This window comes from Lissotriton vulgaris, chromosome 4_1, assembly GCF_964263255.1.
Source record: "Lissotriton vulgaris chromosome 4_1, aLisVul1.2, whole genome shotgun sequence".
Classification (NCBI taxonomy): domain Eukaryota; kingdom Metazoa; phylum Chordata; class Amphibia; order Caudata; family Salamandridae; genus Lissotriton; species Lissotriton vulgaris.
In genome coordinates, this window is record NC_141691.1 from 706,501,155 (window position 1) to 706,528,119 (window position 26,965).

General features: G+C 41.0%; 1 protein-coding gene and 1 pseudogene across 1 annotated transcript in view; one reads left to right on the forward strand and one right to left on the reverse strand.

Annotated features, from left to right (window-relative positions):
- SLC35B3 (solute carrier family 35 member B3) overlaps positions 1-21,226 on the reverse strand; it is a 291,393-nt gene extending 270,167 nt beyond the window's left edge. The window contains exon 1 of the mRNA XM_086965008.1: positions 21,076-21,226. The gene's annotated coding sequence lies outside the window, so the exon portion shown is untranslated. The remainder of the gene's footprint in view (positions 1-21,075) is intronic.
- LOC147722480 (uncharacterized) overlaps positions 6,458-26,965 on the forward strand; it is a 45,665-nt pseudogene continuing 25,157 nt past the window's right edge.

Below are 26,965 nucleotides of genomic sequence, written 5' to 3' on the forward strand. Positions count from 1 at the left end.
GTGTCCCCCAAATGGCAAAAGCTACTGTCCACTCCAGCCCATTAACAATTTTTGGACAATACAGCCCCCAATCCTTTGGAGTTAGCATCCACTCTTATGATGCTTTTTTCACCATGAGTAAAAGGTCTGTTGGCAGACGAATTCACAATCAAGGTTTCACAGTGGATGATTTCCAACAAGCAAATAAAATAACAATAAAAATTAGAGGAAACGGATAAAAGTACCTTGCAATCCCAAATGCAGATGAGAAATGTTGGCTGAAAAATAAAAAGTAAAAGAGCAGCGTGGGTGGGCCAGACATGGAAAGAGGTAGGATAGGAGTCCAAAGAATGGTTACTCAATAAAGTAGTAAAACAGCAGTTGAATAAGCATGTACAAAGGTGTGCTTGTCACGAAAGTAAGCAAAAGTAAAGTGCACAAACAAGTAGAAACGTGTGCCTGTCGCAGAAACAGGCAGAAACAAAGTGCACAGAACAGTGTTTCCTGAGGAATCAATAAAGAAATGCCCAACCAATTAAAATGGCCGGCAAAGAACATGTGTTGCATGCTTTTCTACAGACAGTGGAAGTAGTACTGCAGCATTGAGCAAGCGCGATGACGTCAAAAAATCCAGAAGAGCTTCGTGGAGAAAGCGGCAGGCACCGAAGAATGTCCCGCTCGAGCAGTTCGTTTGAAAAAGGCGGCGGGCACAGGAAGGGCTCGCGACTCTTAACAAGGTAAGGAGATTTTCAAAGGATGTGGCAGGCGCACCGATCGTTACACAGATCCGAACAGACACAATGTAGGCTCCCAAAGTCAAGGCACGCATTAGCACACAAAAAGAGTCTCGACAAATTTTAGCACACAAAACTTACAAATATAAACTATCAAAATGTCCCAATCCAAGAAGCCAAATAAAGGTATTTTCTTGAGCCGATGAGCACGTGGTCGGGGGGTCCCATAGGATAGCAACTTGTCGCCATAAAAATGTGGACTGGCCCCATGAAGTAAAAAGTCCAAAAGAATAATTATTTTCTAAAGTAAGATTAATTCCACAGATAGGACCACGACCGCTTACCACAGAACAAGCATTTGCAATGCAATAGGTCTTGCAGCATTTAAGTTTGAGTTACTGGCATTGTAAATGACAATGCTTTGCATAATTTTTGTTTTTTGGTGTCCGTGTGTGCATGGCAGTGGTGGTGTCTGTGTGTGCATGGCAGTGGTGGTGTCTGTGTGTGCATGGCAGTGGTGGTGCCCGTGTGTGTATGGGAGGGTTGGTGTCCGTGTCTGTATGGGAGGGGTGGTGTCTGTGTGTACATGGCAAAGGTGGTGTCCGTGTGTGTGTATGGCAATGGTGGTGTCCGTGCATACATGGCAGTGGTGGTTTCCCTGTGTGTATGGCAGTGGTGGTGTCCGTGTGTGCATGGCAGTGGTGGTGTCTGTGTGTGTATGGCAGTGGTGGTGTCTGTGTGTGTATGGCAGTGGTGGTTTCCCTGTGTGTATGGCAGTGGTGGTGTCCCTGTGTGCATGGCAGTGATGGTGTCCGTGTGTGCATGGCAGTGATGGTGTCCGTGTGTGTATGGCAGTGGTGCTACGTATATAAGTGTGCTTGGCCTGTGGCCATAGATTAGACTAAGGGTGTGATCAGAGTGTGTGAGTGTTTTGTTTGAGGGGGCAAGTGTGCGTTTCTGTGAGTAGAAAGTGAAGTACGCAGTGTTGTGAATAGGCATGAACATTCGTTCATTTGAAAATACATTTTAAGCCTTGCAGGCATGATTCATCAGCCATGAGCTAAATAAGGCAATCAGTAATGAAGTGCCTTTTCAGCCATTTTATCAAATTGGCAAAATCGGATATTTGAGATCAATAACTTTAATTGAACTCTGATGGCCAATTTTTGATGGATTTGGTGGTTTCTCTGTGAAAGTGAGCACCACTACCATGAAACTGTGTGTGTGTGTGTGTGTGTGTGCGCACGCATGTGTGTGCACACGCATGTGTGTGTGCCCATGTGTGTGTGTGTGTGGGGGTCTGTGTGTACATGTGCGTATGTGTGCGCGAGAATGGGTGCACACAAAAGTACTGGTAAAAAGATCACTTTATTGTTAATGGGCTATGAAGGGGGGCAGCGTGGTGCCGTGGGGTATTGTGGCTTGATGAATAAGCTTGTGCCGCACAGACGTTTGCGGGTTTTTTATGTGTGTAGCAGTACCACCCACGCCTCACCTTTGAGCCCAATCCATACATAGCTTATGGGTGATGTGCATGCTGCTGGTGGGAGGTGGGGGAATTCTGGTGCCCCTCAGTTAAGGAATGGTGCAGGAAGATTGAATGGCGAGACTGGGGGAGAAACGAGTGGCAGCATCTTCCGGCAGAAAGAAGGGACTATTCATCCAAACTTTTCATAGGTCTTAATGCGGTTGTTATTTCAACTCTGATTACCACTCTGAAAGACTTGTCCTCAAATGCAAAAACCGAAGTACACTGCCGGTCGCTTTAAAGCTATGTCGGCACACGGAAACGACAGGACACGTAAACAAGAAAAACAGAAGACGGAAAGAATCCACGGACGGAATACACGGAGGACAGAGAAATCAGCAGCAGCATCCTAAATGCCCCCGGAAGTCCGCCGCGGCCGCCCCGGAAGTCAGGCACGGTCGCCTGTGACGGGGGCGGGGCCACGTCCAGACCGGAAGAGGAGGCAGGCGGAGTCGATGCGTCTCGCGGCCCGGGGCTCCTGTGAGCGGTGTGGAGACCCGGGGCCGCGCTAGCAGGAGGTTGGGCGCCGCGTGCTGAGAGAAGAGTCCCCGACATTGCCCAGGTAAGTTTCAAAAGGCTGGGGGGGCTTGGTGCACTTGTGTGTGTGTGTGCGTGTATGCTCGTGTGTGTATGCGACGGTGACGGCGGGGGAGGGGGAGGGGGGGCCTCGGTGCACTTGTGTGTGTGTGTGCGCGCGCGTGTGTGTGTGTGTATGTGTCAGGGGGGGTGTCTCTGTATGTATGTATGTATGTGCGTGCATGGGCGCTTGTGTGTGTGTATGCGCATGCGTGTGTGGTGCTTGCGCTTCCCAGGAGACAGCGCCTGGCCACAGCCCGCGTTCCTGTTTCAAATCCACTCCAAGGATGCGCGCGGCCGAAACTGTCTCCTGGGAAGCACACTCGCTAACAAAAGATCTCTAGCGGAGACACAGCGCTGACGTGCTGTGTTCGCTACGAGACCTAAAAAGGACTGTCAATGAGTCACAAACCCCAAATTTCAGAATATACCAACATGACATGAATCCATTCTACTATATCCATGACAACATTAAAGACACATATGCCTGAACCAAAGAATAACAATAATACACCCATACTACAGCCTCTCCAACATCATCATGGACATCTTGAAAATGTTTCTAGGGTCCCCTTCAGCATTCCCTACTGTGAGCTCATCAAGGCTTTTATATATATTTCGGCCCTCAATTCCTACGTTTTGTAGTAAGACACCTTATTTCTTTGCTGGTGAGAACTTCTCTCCACCAACGGCAATTACATATGAATTAAAAGTTTTCTTTCATTTCTTACACAGCAGTATTGGATTGCCAGCTCCTGAGAGGAATTGTGGAGAAGGAAGCATTCTCCCCGCAGCCATGGTACAATAGCATTACTCAATAAACATAACAGACTGAAATAACAGACATAAATAATTAATCAATAAAATAAAAAGGATAGACTAATAAATCACCAAAACAGATTAAGAAAACTAACTAAAATAAAAGGATTTAAGTCCAGATGAATGTATCTGACTCAAATTCCCAGTTCACTGGGGTCATCAGCAGCCGGTGATACATTGGCCAGTGAGTCCGCAAGAAAAGCTTCTTTCAAATCCTCCTAGGACTGCAATGTTTGGTAGTAACAGAGAATATCATTATACGTTTTTCCCCATTTACCTACTGATGGAGCAAGGTGAAGGACAAGATTTTGTTCAAACTTGTGAAGTTAATCTCCCATAACAGTAATTAAATTAATAAGCTTGTGGTGAAATTACTAATAAACTTAGTTTAAGAATGCATTCATCAATACACGCGGGATAAACAAATGTGCTTTATGTTGCAAACGCAAAGAAAAAAAAGAATAAACTAACCTTGTCTATTGTCTTTGTCAGTATTTATAATGCTGTTTGACTGAGCTTTTTTGCTAGGTAACATAATTAACAGGATTATTTAGTAAAGGGGGTGGGTAACAGAATGGGTCTCAATTCTTTATTTAATTGATGTCTTGTGTTTGTTTATTAATAGTTTCCAAAGTGAGGTCTAAAGGTGGTTCAGAAAAAATGGCTGACAGAGCTGCAGACGCAAAAGCTTGTCCAGAGTGAAGTCTTTGCACATGCATAGCTGTGAAGATTTTTACTGCATTGTCATCGTTAATTGAAAAAGCAGTTCTTTGGTCGAGTTGAACGTGCTCATGGAGAAAAGGCTCAAGGACAGGAACTTAAAGTGTCTGCCAAGGCTAGGAAGTAAATGTTCGAAACTCGAGGAAAAGGTTACTTTCTTGAGGAAGCTGAAAGATGTGAAAATAAAGAAAATAGGGCTTATTTGAAGCCTGGACTTGGTCAAGAATCGAAGATGACCTAATACATTTTTATCATGGACTGACACAGGACAGCCAATGAAAAGCTCGGATTTACTTAAAAGAATGCAAAATGTAGAAAGTTTAGCTAGAGAGAAAGGTATAAATTATGACACTATGAGTAGGGAAAAAACTCTTACTTTCCGATTCCTGAATGATGTGACATGCTGTTGGACCTTTGGCGCATGTAAGGACAGCAGACTTTTAAATGATTTTTCCTTTTTAGGTGAAGTGAGAAATAGTCAGGGAAATAGTGTTAGGGAATGGAAACTGTTATTCTGCTAATACTTCGTTTGTCTGAGCTTGCTTTGAAAATGTCAGTTTAATTCATTTCCTTATTAAAATGTTGCTTTCTTAATTGCAAATAAAATAAAGATTCTAAAACGTAAATGCTTTTTCTTTATGGAAAAATAAAGTTAATAAAATTTGATTTGAAAGGACAAGCTGGCCTTGTTTATTCATGGTCTAGTTTCCATCAGTTGATCCAATCGTCTTAGTGTTCTGATTAATAAATAATAAATGTTTAAAACCATGATAAAGATAGATAAACTGCAGTTGTATATAATATTGTAAATAATATGTGAGTAGTTTAATTAATCATACCACCTGATTCAGTTGCTCAAAAATTGTCTCATTGGTATTATGGGCCTTTATTTGTGTTTCATGTTTAATGGTGAGTATTGAGGTATAGGTAGCTTTATGAGACAGTTTTTCAATCAGAGCGCTGGATCAATTACTTGGTAGCAGAGTTACGGTTTCTATGGTAACTAGTATGTTACATGGTAATACATAGGATTGATGTCTAAAACATGTTAAGTTTGTTCAGTTGTTATATGTAGTTGAAAGGTTTTTTCCAGCAGTGTGAAAATTCCTGATTTGTGCCGGCATGAGAAGTGTGACAGGTGAAGTTACACAGTGCATTTGTTCTGTTTCAAAATAGTGGTATCGCCGTATATCACAAGTGTTGTGGTCGTGCAGCACAAGTTTAGGGATTTTAGGTGTGTGAGGTAGAATGCATAGTGAGGATTGTCTATGAAATCGTAGCTTTCGAGTATAGGGACTTCTGTCCTGTTTTAAAACTCACTGTGAAAAGAGTAGTAGAATTTATCTAAGCTTGAGTGAAGGGTAACGAAGCGTTGTCTATCTTACTGGCGAGTGAGGATTTCTATTAGTGGGTTAAAGTCCTACTAAAGATTTATGTATGCATGGTTAGGGATTTTTCTGTATGAATGTGTGTAAATTAATTTGTAATGTACGATCGAGTGAAACTCTAAATTGTCTCTAAGGAGGTGTAAAATATCTCTGTATGTGCATTTAGAGAGAAACGAGTTCGTTATTACTTGCTAGAAGGGTAAAGTAGCCTTACTTTATCGACGAATTTAAATATTCTGTGAAAATAGCGTCGTCTATTTCACGTGATAAGAATATTTGAATGTTTGGGAAAGCTAACACTTTATTTAGTGAAACAGACAAATGGTTTGTTTTTGTGGAGTTATTAACTGAATTTAATTGAAAGATTTGTAAATATGGCGCTGTGAATTTTTTTTTGTAAGGGAGGTGTCAGTTTAAAGAGTGGAGTGAGGGACAGAGCAGCTGCAGCGGTAGCATATGTCACAAGTGTCGTGCTGTGATTGGCTAGCATAGGTCACAGTTTTCGCGGACAGATTGGTTCATGTGACAAAGGCAAGCTTACAACTGATTGGCTTATCCTGAAAAAACAGTAATTCTATTGGTTGAGCAAAATAAGTGATGAAGCTTAACTTGATTGGTTTGTTGGTAAGTTTCGCGCACGGATTGGTTGGTGTTGTGGAATAACAAGGAAGTTGTTACGATCTTTTCCGAAGTAAGGGAAATTGTTTAAAAACATGGATTACTATTACATGAAGGATGAAAAGAAGCTTTCATAGTTTCAGAGGTTGAAAAACAAAACTAAACCTGACAAAATGTCAACGCGGGGTGGAAGATTACTTCATAAGTACAAAACACCTGCAGCTTATATGTTGGGTGAATATGGTTATCATACTTGCCTTTGGATTGAGAATTGGATGAAGTATACTGAAAATGATGGTGTATTAGCATGGCCGGAAGATGGATCATTTAACATAGCAGTTTTTAAAAATTTAAGAGAAAAAATGATGAAACTTGTACCAAAGCCTAGACCTACTCAATTTGAAGCGTTAGTTGAATGGGAAGATGAAATGTTTGAATTAGAACGAGAGAGTAGAGGAATATTAAGGGGAACAGGATTAGGTCTTGATCGAGAAACACATGAGGGTAGAATGCGTCGATGGAGAAGTGCAGACATGTGTGATGGTTTGTACCCAGTGAGATTAATTGATGAGGTAACTGGACAAAAGAGTGCCCAAAAGAAAAAGAAAAATAGTGAAGAAAGTGATTCAGAAGATGCGGTATTAGAAGAAATGTATACTAGAAAACCGCCACCTTATCAACCAGTTTGTTCTCCAAGTGCCCCTCAAAGAGAAAATATTGATGAGACATCTCCTAAAACAAATCTGAATTATAGAGAAACACCTGAAAGAGTAGAAACAGGACGTAATTCAAATATATCAGGAGAAAATAGAAATTATACTAAAACTCCAGTTCAAAGAAATGAAACTCCAAGAAATGGCAATAGAACAGAAAGGTATGAGGCATTACCAAATACCTCAGAATATATTCATTCTACGAATGAATTAATACAGCAGTGAACTAAAAGCATGGAAGCAGTAACAGTACCTGTAACGATTGGACCTGTTCTTCCAGTATTTGATCAAAAGGAAATTAGGCATTCAGCTTTAACTGTTCCATTAAATTCAGAAATACAGAAAGTGACTGAAACATTTTATTCAGATTTGTCTGAAATACATCAAGAGAAAATAATGATGCCGGTCTAAACTTTTAATCAAAGTTTGTCATGTAAAACTCCATCTGGTGCAGAATCTGACTCTGGAACTCCGGAAAAGAGTCTGAGTAAAATAGATTTAACACAAACCCCAGAATGTAAATTACTTGATGTTCCAAAATTGAAAGCAGATTTAGAGGAATTAATAATTGGAACGATTGGAACTGACAGATTGAAGGCATATCAGGATGAAGAATTATTATTTATTTGCAAAAGCATAACATGGAAAACGAAAAACAAATATGATCACTTAGAGGATATGGCTTTTGAATTACAAATAGATTTAAGTAAGCAGAAGAATTTGCACAAAACTTATAGGGTGGATTTCTCTGAAAAAGACATTGAAAATATGAATACCACAGGAAGAATCATTCATATAAAAGACTTAATTGTGATTTTGAGAAAATGGGGTGAATTAAGTAAATGGAGAGTGAAATGGAAAAAGAAAAGAGATGAAGACAGAACAAGTTTAGCTTTTCCTATCAGAGAAAAGGAAAAAGTAGTAAATGAGCTTCCAATGATAGAAATAGCGGGAGGAGGGTATGTGCATGTCCCATGGACAAGACAGGACATTTTAATGTTTACAAATGATTTTCCTCGATTAAGAGAAAAACCTGTAGAATGGTATCGACAGGTAGACAGATTTGTGAAAGTTCCAAAAGTTTTGTGGATTGATCTTGATGGATTCTTTGAAATAGTTGTCCCATCAGATCCTTGGACAGAATGTAAAGCTACTATAAATTGGCCTAGAGAAGAATACCCTCGAGATAAAGTAACAGGTGCTCCTTCACCAGAGGTAATGAGAAAGTACGAACAGGTAATTGTGTTTTTGAAAAACAAGATTCCCCCAAAAGAGATAGATTGGGTTAAAATAGAAAGAACAATCCAAGAGTCAAAGGAATCAGTACATTCATTTTATGAAAGATTACTGCTGGTATTTAAACAATACAGTGGTTAAGAACATTTAAGTGAAAAAGATATGAGCCATTTTATATACAGATTTGTATATGGCTTAAGACCTGAAATTAGTGAAATGGTAAGAACTGGAATAGTTGGTTGGCAATCACACACAGTAGATGATATCTTGAGAAAAGCAAAATACTGTAGTGATGAAATAGAAGCTAAAAAAAAGAAGTTGAAAGAAAAGGCTATGTGGGCACAGGTAAAAGTGGCTGAACAACAAATAGCAAGTTTAGGAAATAAGAATGTTGAACAGAATCAAGGGAAATTTAAAAGTAATTATAATAAACCAAAATTGATGGGAAATATAGAAGAGTTAAAACAGAAACTCCCATGTTTTAATTGTGGCGAAATTGGACACTGGAAGCGTGAATGCACGAATCCGCCCAGAACTTATTTAAAAAATACATCATTAAATCCACAGATGCAGAATGAGATAAATGAGCAGCAACAGCTACAGCGACAGGTAGTGATTCAGCAAAGTCAGTTACCACAACCGCCACTTCCAAACTGTGTAAATGTGCAGAGATACAGTGCAGAAACAGGATTCAGCGGAGGTGAACAGGTAAACAGATCGCCAAGAGTGAATGTGTCGAATGTGTCTCAACAATATTGGTTGAAAGAAGATGGAGGGAGTGAATCTGAAGAATACTTCTGACGGTGCCTGAGAGAGGAGGAAGAGTGTGTGCTTGGAGCCACACTTGAGGTAGATCAATCTGGTCCATTTGTAAATGGTAAAGTGAATGATGTAGAAATTACTTTCCTAGTGGATACAGGTGCTACCGTTCTACTGTTAGATCAGTAGAAATAGAAAACCTTCCTCTCTCTGGAGATAAAATCCAAGTAGTAGGTGTAGCTAATCAGCAAATAAAAACATATTTAACTGAACCAGTTGAAGTTGAAATAAGTAAATTTAAAGACATGCATAGATTTGTAGTTTGTGATAGCAGTCCTGTAAATCTCTTAGGTAGGGATATTCTTTGTAAAATGAATTGTGCAATATATTGCTCACCGGATGGTATAGAGCTTCAAACTCCAGAAGAAGATGGACTTTACAAATTAACAATGTCAATGGTTGAGGCAGAAGAAAGTAAATTATTTCCTGTGTTTGATAAGAATAATCTACCTGAAGAATTAAAAGACACAGTAAATGTAAAAATTTGGGATTTCACTGGAGATGAGATGGGTTTGAAGAAAAACGTACACCCAGTAAAAATATCAGTAAAACAAGGAGCAGATTATCCAAACATTCCTCAGTATAAAATGAAAGCAGAAGTGATTGAAGGTGGTACCCCTGTAATATTCATAAAACAAGGTGTTCTAAAAGAAATTGAGTGTAGTCCATGTAATTCACCTATTATGGGAATTAAAAAGCCAAATGGAACCTTCAGAATTGTTCAAGACCTGAGAAAGGTTAATAAAATTGTTGTTCCATGTTGCCCAATTGTACCAAATCCAGCGGTAATTTTATATCAGATTCCGCATGATGCAGAATGGTATACGGTTATTGATTTGTGTAATGCATTCTTTACTGTTCCATTGCATCCAGAAAGCCAACAAATTTTGGCGTTCCAATTCAAAGAGCGTATTCTAGCATGGTGTTGAATCCCTCAAGGGGACACCGAAAGTCCATCTATTTTTAATCAGTTGCTAAAGAAATCATTGGAAAATCTAGATTTACGTGGAAAATCTACGTTAGTGCAATATATTGATGACCTCCTTGTGGCTGCAAAAACAAGAGATAATTGTGTAACAGATACCATTATTCTTTTAATTCATCTGGCAGATGAGGGACATAAAGTATCTCCTGCGAAATTACAGTTTTGCAAACAAGAAGTAAAATATCTTGGTCATAGAATTGCAAAGGGAGTCAGACAAGTGACAACAGAAAGAATAAAAATGATTCAAGCAATGCAACCTCCAAAAACACAGAGACAGGTTAGAATGTTTCTAGGAATAGTAGGTTATTGTCGCCAATGGATTAGTGGGTTTTCAGTAATCGCAAAACCACTGCAGAGACTGACAAAAGCAGACATAAAAGACCCGATTAGCCTAACAAAAACCGAATTAGAAGCTTTTGAACAGTTAAAGAAAAGTTTGTGTGAAGCTCCAGCATTAGGAATGCCTGATTATGAAAAAGAATTTGAGCTGTATTGCAGTGAAAGAGAAGGATGTGCATTATCAGTTCTGATTCAAAGACATGGAAAACTGAAAAAGCCAATAGCATATTTCTCAGCTGTTCTTGACCCTGTTGCAAAAGCATTACCAGGTTGCTTAAAAGCAGTAGCTGCAACAAGTGTAAGTTTGGAACAAAGTGAAGGAATAATAATGGGATTTCCTGTAAAAGTATATGTACCACACTCAGTTGAAATTCTCCTCACTAGAAGCAGAACACAACATTTGACAAATAATAGGCTAACAAAATATGAAAAGGTTATTCTTGGCTCGGACAATGTTTCAATTGCGAGATGTGTGAATTTAAATCCTTCCACATTATTACCTGACACTGCTGAAACAGAAATCAGGGATGAGGTTGATCATGAATGCCTGGATGTATTAGAATATTGCACTAAACCAAGACAAGACATAAAAGATGTCCCGTTAGCTGAATCAGATTATGTTTTATTTGTTGATGGTTCATGTTTAAGAACAGATGAAGGTGTTCTGAGTGCAGCATATTCAGTATGTACAGTTGCAGATGTAATTGAAGCTTCCTGTCTCAAAGGAATTCGTTCAGCTCAAGTAGCAGAATTAATTGCCTTGATTCGTGCATGTGAATTGGGAAAAGAGTTAAAAATTACCATAGTGACTGATAGTCAATATGGTTATGGCGTAGTCCATGATTATGGCCAGCTCTGGTCTCAAAGAGGTTATTTAACTTCTGCGGGATCACCAATAAGAAATGCTCAGTTGATTAAAAGATTGATTGATGGAATTCAGCTACCAGAAAAAATTGCAGTAATAAAGTGCACAGCACATAAAAGAGGTGAAGATTACATAACAAAAGGAAACTCATATGCTGACTCAATAGCAAAATTCTGTGTAAAACATAATGTGTCCATGAATCGGGAAAGAGAAAATGAACATGTTTTGAACTCACTTATGCTAACATCTGTAGTTGAGACTTGGCAGGAAGTAAAACAGTTGCAAGATGAGGCAAATGATGAGGAGAAAAACACATGGTTAAAAGCAGGATGCAGACAAAGAGAAGAAGATGAGGTTTGGGCTTACAAAGATAACAGAGCAGTAATGCCAGATAGTATGATTTCTGACATGGCACGCATGTACCATGGTCCAGGACATATTGGTAGAGATTCAATTATTAGATTATTCAGACAAATATGGTACAATCCAAAATTCAGAATAATTTCAGAGTCTCTTTGTCAAAGGTGTCTATCTGTCAACAGATATATCCAAACCGAAAAACAGTTGTAAGCATTGGAACCATAGGACGGGAGGGTGGTCCATTTACAAGAATACAGCTTGACTTCATTGACATGCCACCTCACAACAAACTCAGTTACGTCTTGGTGATAATCTGTTTGTTTTCAAGATGGGTAGAAACATTCCCACCACGTCGCAATGATTCAATTACTGTGGTAAAATTGCTTTTGAGAGAAATCATACCAAGGTATGGTTTTCCAGTGACGATCGAGACAGATCGTGGCACACATTTTGAAAACAGATTGCTAAAATTGATTTGTGAAGCATTGGATATAAAGCAAAAATGACATTGTGCTTACAGACCAGAAGCATCAGGTGTTGTTGAGCAAGTGAATGGTACAATAAAAATCAGAATAGCAATGATGTGCTTAGCAACAGGAATGAAGTGGACAGATGCACTTCCTCTTGTTTTGATGTCTTTGAGAAGCATTCCAGATAGAAAAACAGGATTCCTCATGAGTCCTCATGAAATATTAATGGGCAGAGTTATGAGGCAAGCATTTGTTCCAGTTGATACACTGTTGAGCATTAATGATAGCATCATTATGGATTACTGCAAAAATCTATCTGATGTGGTGACTTCTGTGTTCCATCAGGTGGGAACTGAAGCAATTACAAAAGAAAAAAGAACAAGCTCATGATCTGTTACCAGGAGACTGGGTAAGGACAAGAGTACATCGAAGAAGAAATTGCCTAGTACCAAGGTGGCAGAAGGTAAGACAGGTGATATTAGTCACGACAAATGCAGTCAAGTGTAGGGGATTGAAGAGATGGATTCATGCTAGCCACACCATACGTGTGCCAACACCTGAGAATCCCGACGTAGGTGAAACAACAGCTGATTCAGATTCAGAAGAAGAACATGAAAAAAATCCAGATCCTGAAGATCGACAAGAAAGTCGACATCTGGAAAATTCAAATGTGAATGAAGCATTGAATGAAGAAATTGTGATGCAAGATTTTGAAGAAGAAGAAAATGATAAAAGATCTGCTAGATCAAGAAGCAGAACAGGAAACTGAACAAGAAGTGATTCAAGATCAAGATCAGGAGAGTATTGAAAAGCAGATTGGAAGCTCTGGAAGAAGGAACGAAAATTCTGAAACTGGTGAATTGGAAATAATTGAGGAAGAAGAAGAAGAAGATATTCCAAGTACCAGCTATAAGGATGTTGTTCCTAACAGAGTGAAACTGCAGAGTAAAGAAGTACCTGAATCTAAAGAAGAATGTGATAAAATAAAACTGATTATTAATGGATTAGCTGATAACACAGAAAGTGAAACAGATGATAGTGGAGATGAATCAAAATTGAAAAGATCAAGCAAAAGAGCTTGGAGAGTGGAGTATAATGTAGCGGAACTAAAAAGGAAATTAACAAGAAAAGGAGATAATTGGCCAAATGAAAACGAAAGCCTAAAATTTAAATTAGTGAATAAAGCAAAAGAGCAGGTGAATGAGATCACAAGTCGAAGAGGAGAAGACTCAAATAAAGAAAAACAAGCAGAAAAGAAAATAGAAGTGATAAACAGCAGAGCAAAAAGGGTAACAAAAGCCAAATCAGAAGTATAAATCACCTGAGTGGACCTATATTATAATTCCACCAGTAGTAGAAGTAAATAGTAGTCAAGGAAATTTAGGTGATGCAAGTGATAATGATTGAATTTGTTCATTAGGTGACACAAGGTTGAAGAAATTGTGTTAGGTGACACAAGGTCGAAGAAATTGTGTTAGCTGGAAAACACACTGATGTATGACATAAGGTCGAAGAAAAGCTGTTAGAAAATAAAGTTATCTGTTAAAAAAAAAAAAAAGAAGGGAGTATATTTAGTAATTTTTCATTTTCATTTTTAGTAAAGATGCCTTCTACTAATATTAATTCGAGATGCTCAATTTTCAAATGATGTTGCAAATTGTCTTCAATATGTGTAATCTTGATAATTTTAGTTTAATTAATTTTAGCTGTCATTTTTCCTTTTGGAATAGATAAAGAGATGTATAGAACTAACATGACTAGTAAAGTTGTGGTTAATCATGATAAAGTTGATGAGACTGATAAAATTATTGTACATAAACCAGAGATTCATCAAGATAGATCTGTGGGTGATTTTTCTAGTAATACCTTTTCAAGACTTTCATCTGAATATGTTAAGGTGATGGACGCAAAAGACTGCTACATTTGTGTGAGGTTACCTACTTCACACAAATGAAGTAAAAAGTCCAAAAGAAGTAAAAAGTCCAAAAGAATAATTATTTTCTAAAGTAAGATTAATTCCACAGATAGGACCACAACCGCTTACCACAGAAAAAGGACAGTCAATGAGTCACAAACCCTACATTCCAGAATACACCAATATGACATGTAGCCATTCTACTATATCCATGACAACAATAAAGACACATATGCCTGAACCCAAGAATAACAATAATACACCCATACAACAGCCTCTCCAACATCATCATGGACATCTTGAAAATGTTTCTAGGGTCCCCTTCAGCATTCCCTACTGTGAGCTCATCAAGGCTTTTATATATATTTCGGCCCTCAATTCCTACGTTTTGTAGTAAGACACCTTATTTCTTTGCTGGTGAGAACTTCTCTCCACCAACGGCAATTACATATGAATCAAAAGTTTTCTTTCCATTTCTTACACAGCAGTATTGGATTGCCAGCTCCTGAGAGGAATTGTGGAGAAGGAAGCATTCTCCCCGCCGCCATGGTACAATAGCATTACTCAATAAACATAACAGACTGAAATAACAGACATAAATAATTAATAAAATAAAAGGATAGACTAATAAATCACCAAAACAGATTAAGAAAACGAACTAAAATAAAAGGATTTAAGTCCAGATGAATGTATCTGACTCAAATTCCCAGTTCACTGGGGTCATCAGCAGCCGGTGATACATTGGCCAGTGAGTCCGCAAGAAAAGCTTATTTCAAATCCTCCTAGACTGCAATGTTTGGTAGTAACAGAGAATATCATTAGGTTTTTCCCCATTCACCTACTGATGTAGCAAGGTGAAGAACAAGATTTTGTTCAAACTTGTGAAGTTAATCTCCCATAACAGTAATTAAATTAATAAGCTTGTGGTGAAATTACTAATCAACTTAGTTTAAGAATACATTCATCAATACACGCGGGATAAACTAATGTGCTTTATGTTGCAAACGCAAAGAAAAAAAATAATAAACTAACCTTGTCTATTGTCTTTGTCAGTATTTATAATGCTGTTTGACTGTGCTTTTTTGCTAGGTAACATAATTAACAGGATTATTTAGTAAAGAGGGTGGGTAACAGAATGGGTCTCAATTCTTTAATTAATTGATGTCTTATGTTTGTTTAATAATAGTTTCCAAAGTGAGGCCTAACGGTGGTTCAGAAAAAATGTCTGACAGAGCTGCAACGCAAAAGCTTGTCCAGAGTGAAGATTTGCACATGCGTAGCTGTGAAGATTTTTACTGCATTGTCATCGTTAATTGAAAAAGCAGTTCTTTGGTCGAGTTGAACGTGCTCATGGAGAAAAGGCTCAAGGAGAGGAACTTAAAGTGTCTGCCAAGGCGAGGATGTAAATGTTCGAAACTCGAGGAAAAAGTTACTTTCTTGAGGAAGCTGAAAGATGTGGAAATGAAAGACAATAGGGCTTATTTGAAGCCTGTACTTGGTCAAGAATCGGAGATGACCTAATACATTTTTATCATGGACTGACACAGGACAGCCAATGAAAAGCTCGGATTTGCTTAAAAGAATGTAAAATGTAGAAAGTTTAGCTAGAGAGAAAGGTATAAATTATGACACTATGAGCATGGAAAAAACTCTCTTACTTTCCGATTCCTGAATGATGTGACATGCTGTTGGACCTTTGGCGCATGTAAGGACAGCAGACTTTCAAATGATTTTTCCTTTTTAGGTGAAGTGAGAAATAGTCAGGGAAATAGTGTTAGGGAATGGAAACTGTTATTCTGCTAATACTTAGTTTTTCTGAGCTTGCTTTGAAAATGTCAGTTTAATTCATTTCCTTATTAAAATGTTGCTTTCTTAATTGCTTATAAAATAAAGATTCTAAAACGTAAATGCTTTTTCTTTATGGAAAAATAAAGTTAATAAAATTAGATATGAAAGGACAAGCTGGACTTGTTTATTCATGGTCTAGTGTCCATCAGTTGATCCAATCGCCTTAGTGGTCTGATTAATAAATAATAAATGTTTAAAACCACGATAAAGATAGATAAACTACAGTTGTATATAATATTGTAAATAATATGTGAGTAGTTTAATTAATCATACCACCTGATTCAGTTGCTCAAAAATTGTCTCATTGGTATCATGGGCCTTTATTTGTGTTTCATGTTTAATGGTGAGTATTGAGGTATAGGTAGCTTTATGAGACAGTTTTTCAATCAGAGCGCTGGATCACTACTTATGTTCACCTCCAGTGAGTTGGCAAGCGAGCACCTCTGTGGAAATATCTCTTTGAAAAAAAATGCTGGTATGATGAGACTTGAGCTGTGTGCTTGTGCAGCGCACACCTACCCGTAGAATTATTCTTCACGCAAAAGCCAGAAAGGTGTGATAGAGCAGAGGAGAGAGGGCATGAAGCATGTAAACTGATCAACAAAATGCATTTAAACATTTTCATACCAATATAGAGCTGTAATAAAATATATTAATCAAAATAAATTGTATAAATGTTCTTTAAAGTAGTGAAAGGTATTTTGTGGCAGGAAAAGAATAAATGCCTTTAGTAAGTAATTGACGCTAAATGTTTTGCTTATGCTAGGTAACAACTAACTGGGAATATTAGAATATTGGGAGGTAAACAGAAGAGCTATAATTCTAAATCTAATTTCTGTTATGTTTGTTTTCGTCTCAGTGAGGCCTACGTGGCCTGCTTGTGAAAATGGCTGTTTATTGAAATGTTGACATCACAGCGAGAAAGATGGCCTCCACGCATGCGCGCTTGAAAAATAAAAGTGAATAGACTGGCCTGTGCACAGAGTGAACGATGTCAAGGTCAGCTTGGCCTAGGGCGCGGAAGTGTGCCAAAGGATGCCTGCATCTAAAACCGTGTGAAAGGAACAGTAGTGAAGAAAAATATCAAATTGTGTTACAAATGGAGGATGACAAGCACAAATCGGAGATGAGTGTCATGGGAATATTTTGAAGATGACTTTGCTAAAATGCAAACTGGTTTGAACGAGGATTGTATGAGGTGATCATCACCACCCCTCTAATGGACCAATCAGAATGAACTGTGGACCCTAAAAGTTTCAATTTTAAGTTAGATAGTTAGAGAAAAAGGGTATAAAAGAGCCTGTTCGAAAGGGTGAAAAAAGCTTGCTCCACAAATTTTATTTTGCACCACGACATGCTGTTGGTTTGGACAATTTTATGGTGCTAGAGACTTTGAAATATTTTTGGACTTGAACTTTTGATGGAGCAAAGAAGATGATGGAATGCAGAGTTTTTATTTTGGAAGGGAGGCATTGAGAATGGAGAGACAGTTTGGGAACCTAAGCGACTCTGTTATATTCATGTAACAGATGGGTAATATATCTTTTTTAAATTTCATTTCCTTTAACATGTACTACATAAATTGCTTAAATGTTGCTTGTCTAAATAAACGTTGAGTTATTTTCTCAAATGAAGAAGATAAAATTAATCGAAATTTAAACTCGAGTCTTGTTTATTTTATTTTATGAAATGCCATGACTTAATAAATGCTACAGTTATAGGACTACTATGATCGAGATGGTCTTAATCTTCATCAACTAACTTCTACTAGTTGGTCCATTGACCAAATAGCAGAGTACCTTGATGTATTGTGTTCCAGGTAACAGGTTAGCATAAATATCGAAAATCCTGAAATGTATATATAAATGTATAAACTATAGAGCTTAGGTACACCGCTAACCAGCAGCTCACTTTCTTTTTCACTGATTCATGAGTAATTGGTGTGTGTGTGTGTGTGTGTGTGACTCACGGTGCTATGGGTCCCACCGATGAGTAGAAATAAGTTGATTCTGGGTTAAGTGAGATGAGTATTGAAGGATGTTAGGGAGCTCCGCTGGATCAGGTGCAACAGACACGCACTAGCTTCCAACTGCGTCATGGAGTGCATGCATAAGTTCCTGACATGCACCAAGCTTCCTGTTGCACACTGTCCACGTGCGATGCAGGATATGCTCCACAACCTTAAATGCTGATGCAGGCTGTACGCTCACCAACACGCTTGAACACAGAATGCAGTTTCACGCGCACACCGCCTGTGACGCTGTAGGGAAAAGGCTGTCCTCCTCACAAGTCCGTCACACTCCAAGATTCAAATACCGCACAGCACTAATCCTGCCCAATGGTATATAAAGATGCTTTTATATTCTTTTTTTCTCATCCATGGTCACACAGTGGCACCAAAATGTTACCTTCTTCGGCTGTACCTCACAGGAAAAGGAGGGTTACTCCGATAATCGCAGTTTAATTAACTTATACTTCACAGCAGTAGACAGATAGTTCCACGACCATACACTCTGTCCAGCTCACCAGTCGCACGCAGAGTTCTTTGGTGGATGCTCCAACTCGTCGCCAGTGATAAGAGAACACTCAGACACAGGTTTAACTTAGGTTCTCTTTAATGCATCCAGCACAACAACAGTAAAGCCAGGACAGCTCAGCCCACCAGTAATTGTGCCTGTTGCCAAGTGCCCATCACATTTCAAAGGTGATATACACAAGGATTCAAATGGATCCCCCTCAAACACAGAACGACTGTCACTCACGCCCTGGTCAACAGCAAGCTCGACTATGGCAACGCACTCTATGCCGGAATAAACAAAAACCTCACCTGCAAGCTACAGAACATCCAAAACGCCGGCGCAAGGCTGGTCCTCAACCAGCCAAGACGCTGCCACATCTCCCAGCACTTGCGCACACTCCACTGGCTCCCCATGGAAGCTAGAGTCACCTTCAAGATGCTAACCCATGCTCATAAGGTCCTCCACGACACCGGACCAGCATACCTAAACAGCCGACTCAAATTCCATGCACCCCAAAAGATCCTATGATCAGCCCAGCTCTCCTACGCTGTGGTCCCCCGCACCAGAAAGACCATATCGGGGGCCGGTCCTTCTCCTTCCACGCGGCCAGAGCCTGGAACGACCTTCCACTCCACCTCAGACAGACAACATCACTCCCCATCTTTGCAAGAAACCTCAAAACCTGGCTCTTCAACAGACCCCCTCCTTGGTAGACTGGAACCTGCGACCCACCCCCAGGCCCTCAAACCATAACGGGTGAGTAGTTGCTCATAAAAAAACCCTGATTGAAGGCTCCAAGGCATTACATCACTTTAAGGAGATATAACACTAGAAAGGTGAGAACAGGCCATAACACATCCCTCTCCCAATGACACCACCCAACCAAATCCCAAAATCCATCCTCATCGCCAACGTTACCTTGTAGGTTATGAATGTAGTTTTAATTAACTTGGTTACAGGTAAAGCCCCAGCAGAAGCAGCATCCTTGCTGCTCAGCCCATCCACTCCAACTGAACTCATCCAACCATAAACACTATCAACATTCTAATGGCCTCACACACTGGCTGAGCAGCAGGGAAGAGAACATCAATGAACATCAATGGGGAGGATGCATTATACTAAACAGAAGATTACAACATAACGCTTTTGTCTGACACAAATACTACTACTTTAACACTCAGTGGTTAGCAGTGAACTATAGCTTAATCAGGGCACAAGTCCTAAAAAAAGAAGTAGGGGGACACTGTCACCGGGAGTGACGTCACGACAGGAAGTGACTTCACAAAATTGTCTTGCCCCATCGGGCTCATTGCCTCCCCTCGCTCACCCCTCGGATGCGATTGCATCTGAGAAGCCAGCGCGTGTGCAGCTTGCTGTGAGCTCCGATCTCGTCCCAGAGAGGCAAAAGAGTGAAGGCCAGCTGTTTGGCAGGGGGGACGGAGTCCACCTGGTAAAATAAGTGGGGGACGCCGTCCACCCACGTGGTACCCCGACTGGAGCCCTGAGCTTAATCAACTTTAACTTCAATAAGACATATATGCTGCAGGTCTTGTCCATCACCCAGTACTGTAACAGTCAACATACCATCCAATAAACCATACATCATGAACTGAAAATGCATGGAATAACTGATAATATATGTTACACACTGTTGGTTCACCGGAGGGCTCTAATCTAGTCCATCACTGCAGGTCCCAACTAGCTACATACTACGACAGTCAGACATGGGACGATAGCAACAAGGCCCATCCCAGCAAATCTCCTTCACCATTTCGCTCTCCAAACCGCCCTGCTCAGAACTAACAACTTTTAAGAAAATTTCATGTTGGAAAACTCAGTACAGCAATCAGCTTAGTATACTATGATCATAAGAAACACCAAAAAAAGAAACCTGTAGTGCTGCTCAAAACTGCCAGCCTATTGAAATCCATCAATTTTGCACATCTCTTCCACCTTTCCATTCTCCACACTGATACCTGCAGCCTTCTATAAAAATAACTGCTCCTCGGTGGTCATCACGCATGATATGGAAACACTCCCGACACAGAATCAAAAAACAAAAACAGTATTCCGACCACACATCCTAGATGATGTAGTTTGTTGCACATGCAGGATGTGCCTCAGTGCCCCACAGGGGTAGTAGGGCAATTTATGTGCAGCAATACAATATACTGTGATTGCTGTTTATAATTATCCTCGATTCTTTTCTCTACCTGATGAGAACCACTCCGGCTGGAGACTGCCCAACTGGTATACTGGTAGAATATTTGGATCATCTTTTTTCACAGTGACATCAAATCAACTACGTCCAAAATCAGCTTTTCTGTTATGAGAAGTAGAGATAACATAGGCTATTCACAAGTAACTACACCGATTGGGGCATATTTGAAGAAAGAAGTATTAAATTAGGTGCTTTTAAAATGTTGTTTTTGCTATGTGTTTAACTCTTCTCCGTGTTTACATTGCTCTCTGTGTAATCCATAAGGAGCATTTGTTATCCGCTCAAAGAAATTTGCATATTAGGCAATAAGGGAAAATGTGATACCTATGGTTCTGTTAAATACTAGAAGCACAATGTTATTGATAATGCTTACATGAAAATCCTTTCGAGTGAATAAGAAGATTCCCAAACGTGCAACCTTACCTCCCGTCTCCCGACAGAAGATCTCAAACATCGAAATGCCTTTACTTTGTTTTTGACAGTAAACTACTTTAATATGCCAAAAAAACTAGAGAAGGTTTTCAGAGCTGGCTTTAAAGTGACTGACATGGCAAGGACCGGTAGTAGGAGGGTCTTTGTAGCTGGCCTTCCCATTATGGTTTGTGATTGGTTATAAAAGAATGACCCGCCCCGAAAACCACAGCCTACCCATCGCCGAAGCACAACAGCAGGAAAGCCCGCCCCTAAGGCTTCACCGGAAAATACCTCACAAATGCTCCGGAAACAATGGCCCAGTAGCACTACGGTAAAAACAAAACTAAATAAATAAATACCAAGAGGATGGAGAACCTGGTTTACTGGCGGAAAAAAGCTCTTCACATCTAAATCCAACACGGTCTTCTAAGCGATCCGTGCTGGGAGGCGAGTGAGACTAGTTGTCGGGAGGATCTTCACTCCATTTGCCAGCAATAGCATATGACCTGCCAGGATGTTTTTAATTTACAGACTGTGAGAGACGTTGAGGTGTCAGTTGACACTGGAGCAGGAGGCGGCGTGTGTGGCGCCAAGAAGAAGATAGAACAAAAACCACCGCTTTTAAAGGATGACCAGCCTTTCAAAACCGAAAACAGACAGGACGTGCTTATTTTGTTTTTGGGCAGATCATGAGAGTGCATATGTTTTCGTTCCATCTCTCCTAATGTTTTGCTCTAATGCATGCTCTGTGTTTACAATCCACATCTTGTTACTCGACTTTTTTTGCCATACCCCTCTAACCTACTCTTTATAGACTGTAGAATATATATATATATATATATATATATATATATATATATATATATATATATATATATATATATATATATATATATATATATCCTGAGAAACAGGTCAGCAGAGCTGCTGTAGAGCCAGAGAACCAGGTCAGTAGAGCCAGAGAACCAGGTCAGCAGAACTGCTGCAGAGCCAGCGAACCAGTACAACAGAACCGCTCTACAGCCTGAGACCCAGGCAGCAGAGCTTCTGTAGAGCCAGAGAACCAGGTCAGTAGAGCCAGAGACCCAGGTCAGCAGAGCTGCGGTAGAGCCATAGAACCAGGTCAGCAGAGCCACTGTATAGCCAGGGAACCAGATCAGCAGAGCCCCTCTAGAGCCAGAGAACCAGGTCAGCAGAGCTGTTCTAGAACCAGAGAACCAGGTCAGCAGAACCGCTCTAGAGCCAGAGAACCAGGTCAACAGAGCTGCTCTAGAGCCAGGGAACCAGGCCAGCAGAGCCGCTCTAGAGCCAGAGAACTAAGTCAGCAGAGCCGCTCTAGAGCCAGAGAACCAGGCCAGCAGAGCCGCTCTAGAGCCAGAGAACCAGGCCAGCAAGCTGCCGTAGAACCTGAGAACCAAGTCAAATCAAAGAATCTTATATAGCGCACTTATCACCGGTAGGTCTCATGGCACTTGCGGAGATTCCAGAGTCTAAGGGTCATATCTAGTTCCGTTATTTCTGGTTAAAACAGCCACGTTTTCAATTCTTTGCAGAAACGCTGGTTATCTGTAATAGACGAAAGATGAAACAGCAGCTTGTTCCAGAGGAGTTGGCCTAACGGCTTGGGCGTCCGACCTCAAATCTGGGGACCTGAGTTTGAGTATCGGCAATGACGCTGAACATCCTGTGATTCTGGGCAAATTACTTATCTCCTCGTGCCTAACAAAAATGAATGTGTCCTCATGTAATGCAACTGGTGCTATGTAAACCGCTCTGATACCCGATTCAAGTCAAGTTCGCACTATAGAAAACTCCCCCCCAAAAAAAAAAGATGGGTGGGAAAAGAAAATGATTGACCCCCGTTTCGTACAGTGCGGGCTCGTAGTGGGATAAGAAGAGATTTTGAACTGGCCCTTAAAGTTCTTACAGGCTTATACCTTTTGAGTTTTTTTCGCTAAGTAGCCAGGCCTAGTGCCATAGATACGTCTGTGTGTTAGGCACAGGTTTTTAAAATGACCTCTTTTCCTAACTGGAAGCCAGTGGAGAAACCTCAGACTAGGGACTGAGGGCAACCAGGTCAGCAGAGCTGTTGTTGAGCCTGAGATCCAGGTCGGAGCAGTTGCTGCAGGCACTGGAGAGGTACAAACAAAATCAGACACAGAAGAGGTGCAATGATGCAGCGTAATATGGCACATTCTGTCGTAATATTTAGCTATTTTGTCATTTTACAACCCAGTAGTACCGTCTGGGCAAACGTTTCTCCTCAGTAGCAACCTGAAATCCAGGACCTGCGTCCATCCCCATGCCGTGCGCATTGTGGGTTTGGCTGCCTCCAGGTGGGTTGGCCCGTGCCAGACCCTGTTGCCATTCCCCTGCTGTACACGGCCAAAGGTAGTGTGCAGCGTGGGCTTAGCTGCCTGTGTGGGATTGCCACAAGGCCTGGCTGTGCGCTAGCTTCGTGCAATATGACTTGACAAAAACAACATCAAAAAAGTGCTATGACGCCGCCAGCATTGACCGCTTAGTGTTTTTTTTAAGGCACGCAAAAAAGAAGCATGGTAATCAAACAAGGGTGGCTCGTGGAAAGAAGGTAGGAGGAGCAACAACAGTATAGGGGGAAAGCAATATAAGGACGTTGCAGGGATAGGAGAGAAGGAACACCAGATGCGGCAGCGCCATGGAGAAGGGATGGGTGGGAGGAGAAATAAGAAATAGTACCTTTATCACATCACAAGCGCAGACGTAAATGTGTTTCGATTTATATAGCGCACTATAACCCAGGGGTCTCTAGGCGCTTGCTTAGGGAACCCGTCCTGGTATTCCCCTGTGAGATACCCCGGCCGGGTATCCACAAGGTGAAAGCCAGGCATCCCGCCGCGAGGGGCCGTAGTGGAGATTAAGCAAGCTATTGCCCAGAGTCGCAGAGTGTGATCCCGTGAGTCGAGTAGGCACCAGAGCGAGAATTGTCGACTCCGTGGAATTTTTGAGCCCGAGACCCGCCGAGGCGGAGAATCGAACCCTGGTCCACGGCCGATCTCAGCTTCCGGGTCTGCCGCCTCTAACCACTGAGCCACACTTCTCCACGTGACTAATTTAGTGGAGTAAATCTGTGTTTGGTCCATGTTCTACAGTAAAGGAACAGAAGCTAGCCACTTAGAAGGCAGCAAAGTAGAGCGACACTGCATCCAGCAGATGGTAAGCAATGATCATGCTCTAAGCCCTTTATTGTAAACAAAAGACTTGCAAGCAAGAGTGCATGCAGTGACGCATGCTCGACCTAAAAACTGTTGACATGACACATTTGCATGCATGAGTCACTGTGCATGCAAGTGCGTTAGCAGCCATTTTGGAATGGCTTTCCTTAAATCGGAAACCTGTTCCAAGATTGTCAACTATGCGTAGGCACACCTGTGACAACAAGCAATGGCAAGCCAATAGTACAACCTTTTCAAAGCTGAGACATTGTCAATGCTTGGTTAAAGGATGGCTCCTCCCAACACCCTGATGTTTAAGGATATGTGTCTGTTTCTTTATACTGTCTCTTCTGTTGTCTATCATGTGCTGTTTTCAAATTTCTGAGGGACCATATGGTCCTTAATGAGCAATCTTGTGTTTCACAATCTTTTACAGGTTTTTTCTTTCTTGGAAGTTATTACTTCATCAGTGGCTGATGTCAGCCATAGATTAAAAGTTTTGACAATTTAGGTTGAAGACTGAGCGCTTGAGTAGGGCAATTAGACCCTTCAGAGATAAATTTGTTTATTTCAGGCTCTGGTGAGCTCCTGGAGGAAAGTTTCAGAAGGATATCTTCTTTGACTGAAAGTTGTAGAGAAAGGGAATTGCCTGGTTGTTACTCCATGTGACCTATTTGTTACTGCTGATAGGTATCGTCTTGAGGGATGGAGGCAAAGATGCTCTCTTAATGTGGGAGTTGGTCTGATTAACAGAAGCCCTGGAATAAGTAGCTCTCAGAAAGGTCTTACACGGTAAGGTAGAACTCCCAATCTCTCCAACTAGGAATAGTATAGGTGCAGCTACGGGATTCATAATTCCTAAAGGTTAGAACTTATTTTACTTGCTGAGTATGGGATCCAACAGTAGTGGCAAATGACATAGGGCGCCAAATCAAAGGGGAGAGAGAGGACTATGTAAGCTAGTCCGGATCCCCAGGATTATATGTAGATATCAATAAGGACTAGCTAAGTAGTGAGAGGAAGACTCAATTAGGTACGTGTGCTAGTAAACCATTTGGTTTATTCATGAAGCCACCAATCGTTTCAAATAATAAAAACCCACGCCAGTTATGTCATTGACATGACCACACTTTAGCCTCATATAGGTCGAGCACACACTTTACCAGCCGGCAAATGTTGTGCAATCAGCATGCTATGCTAATATGACTACCCTGTACGTCTGTCTATGTCCTATATAGTTTTATGTGTAGTAAAGCAAGAGGGAATCCCCCTCTGACATATAACGCACCTTAGGGGGTGAGACAAATTTATTAAAAAAACAACACAATCACTATAATTTAGTACTTTATTATTTACTTGCACTTTTTTCACATACTCAATGGTCCTGAGGAAAGCCAGTTTCAAAAGGCCTGGCTGAAACATGTAGACCACACAGGACGCAGGAGGTCATAATCCGCACTCCAGCCCAGTGATTAAAGTTTATCTATTTACCCTCGGGTGCTGGGACCCATTGTATAGTTTTTAAACCTTCACTTACTCACACATTACACCGCACACTCAGCAATCATACCAGCTCCGCAGTATTTCTGGCGTTGTAGCACACCCGGGACACATTCTGTGTCACTGTGGTGGGCCCGATGATGAAGCATGCCACCAACTAGGTTGGCGGGTGAGGACTTCATGAACAAACCAAATGGTTTACTAGCACACGTACCTAATTGAGTCTTCCTCTCACTACTTAGCTAGTCCTTATTGATATCTACAAATGACATAGGGCGTCGTAGCGCTTAAGTTTGTATATACTTTACACAATCACTTATAGGGGCTATGTGAGAATGGTGCAGTTGTGACCCGGTAAGAAGCCGGGTCAAAGGAGTAGACTAATTACGGCTCATCGCAATGTCTGTTGCTCTTAGAGCCCCCTCTGTGCTAAAGTTGCACTATTGTGCAGTTTAATGCAGACAGCGAGTTATCTGGTTCCGCTTTCTCAAGAGATGGGACTAAAAAAGCATTGCGTATGTGTACTGACAGAAGGGCTGCAAAGTACTTGGCAGGTTCAGCATGTTTTTGCAGGTAATGTTACTGCTTCTGATGTAATGAGGAACCTGGTTAGGTCTCGCTCTCGAGACCTATTGTCGCCGAGTTGTCTCTCAAGGGAGACCAAGCAGTGCACGAGCCTACCAGGGTCTGTGGACGCGCTTACGCATGCCGTTCGAAGGCACGCACACACACACGCGCAGACACACACACATGCAGACACACACACACACTCACACACGCGCAGACACACACACACGTGCCAAGCCCCACTTACCGCATCAGCGGCCTCAGCCACCACTCCTGACTTCTGCTCTCACCGGTCCTCTGGGCCATCCACTCCGTGGGCGCGGGCTTCTCGCAAAGACGGAAGTCCCGCCCCATGACAGCCGTGAGCGTTCACATCCCGAAACCGGAAGTTTGGGAGCGTGCACGCTCATGGCTTGTTTTTTATGAGGTACCTGTTCAGACAAATAGTTACTTTTCAGAAACTGCTGTTTACTTCCCCCCAACTGAAATGTGAATTACCTGGTACTTACTTTGTGGTGTTTGAGTCTACATCTGAGCTTTTACTAGGAGCTGTTCAGAACTGTTTTAATGGTGGACTACTGTTCATGTTGACTGATGGTCCAGCAGAGAGTTTGCTTATGGCCTAGTGGTAAGATATA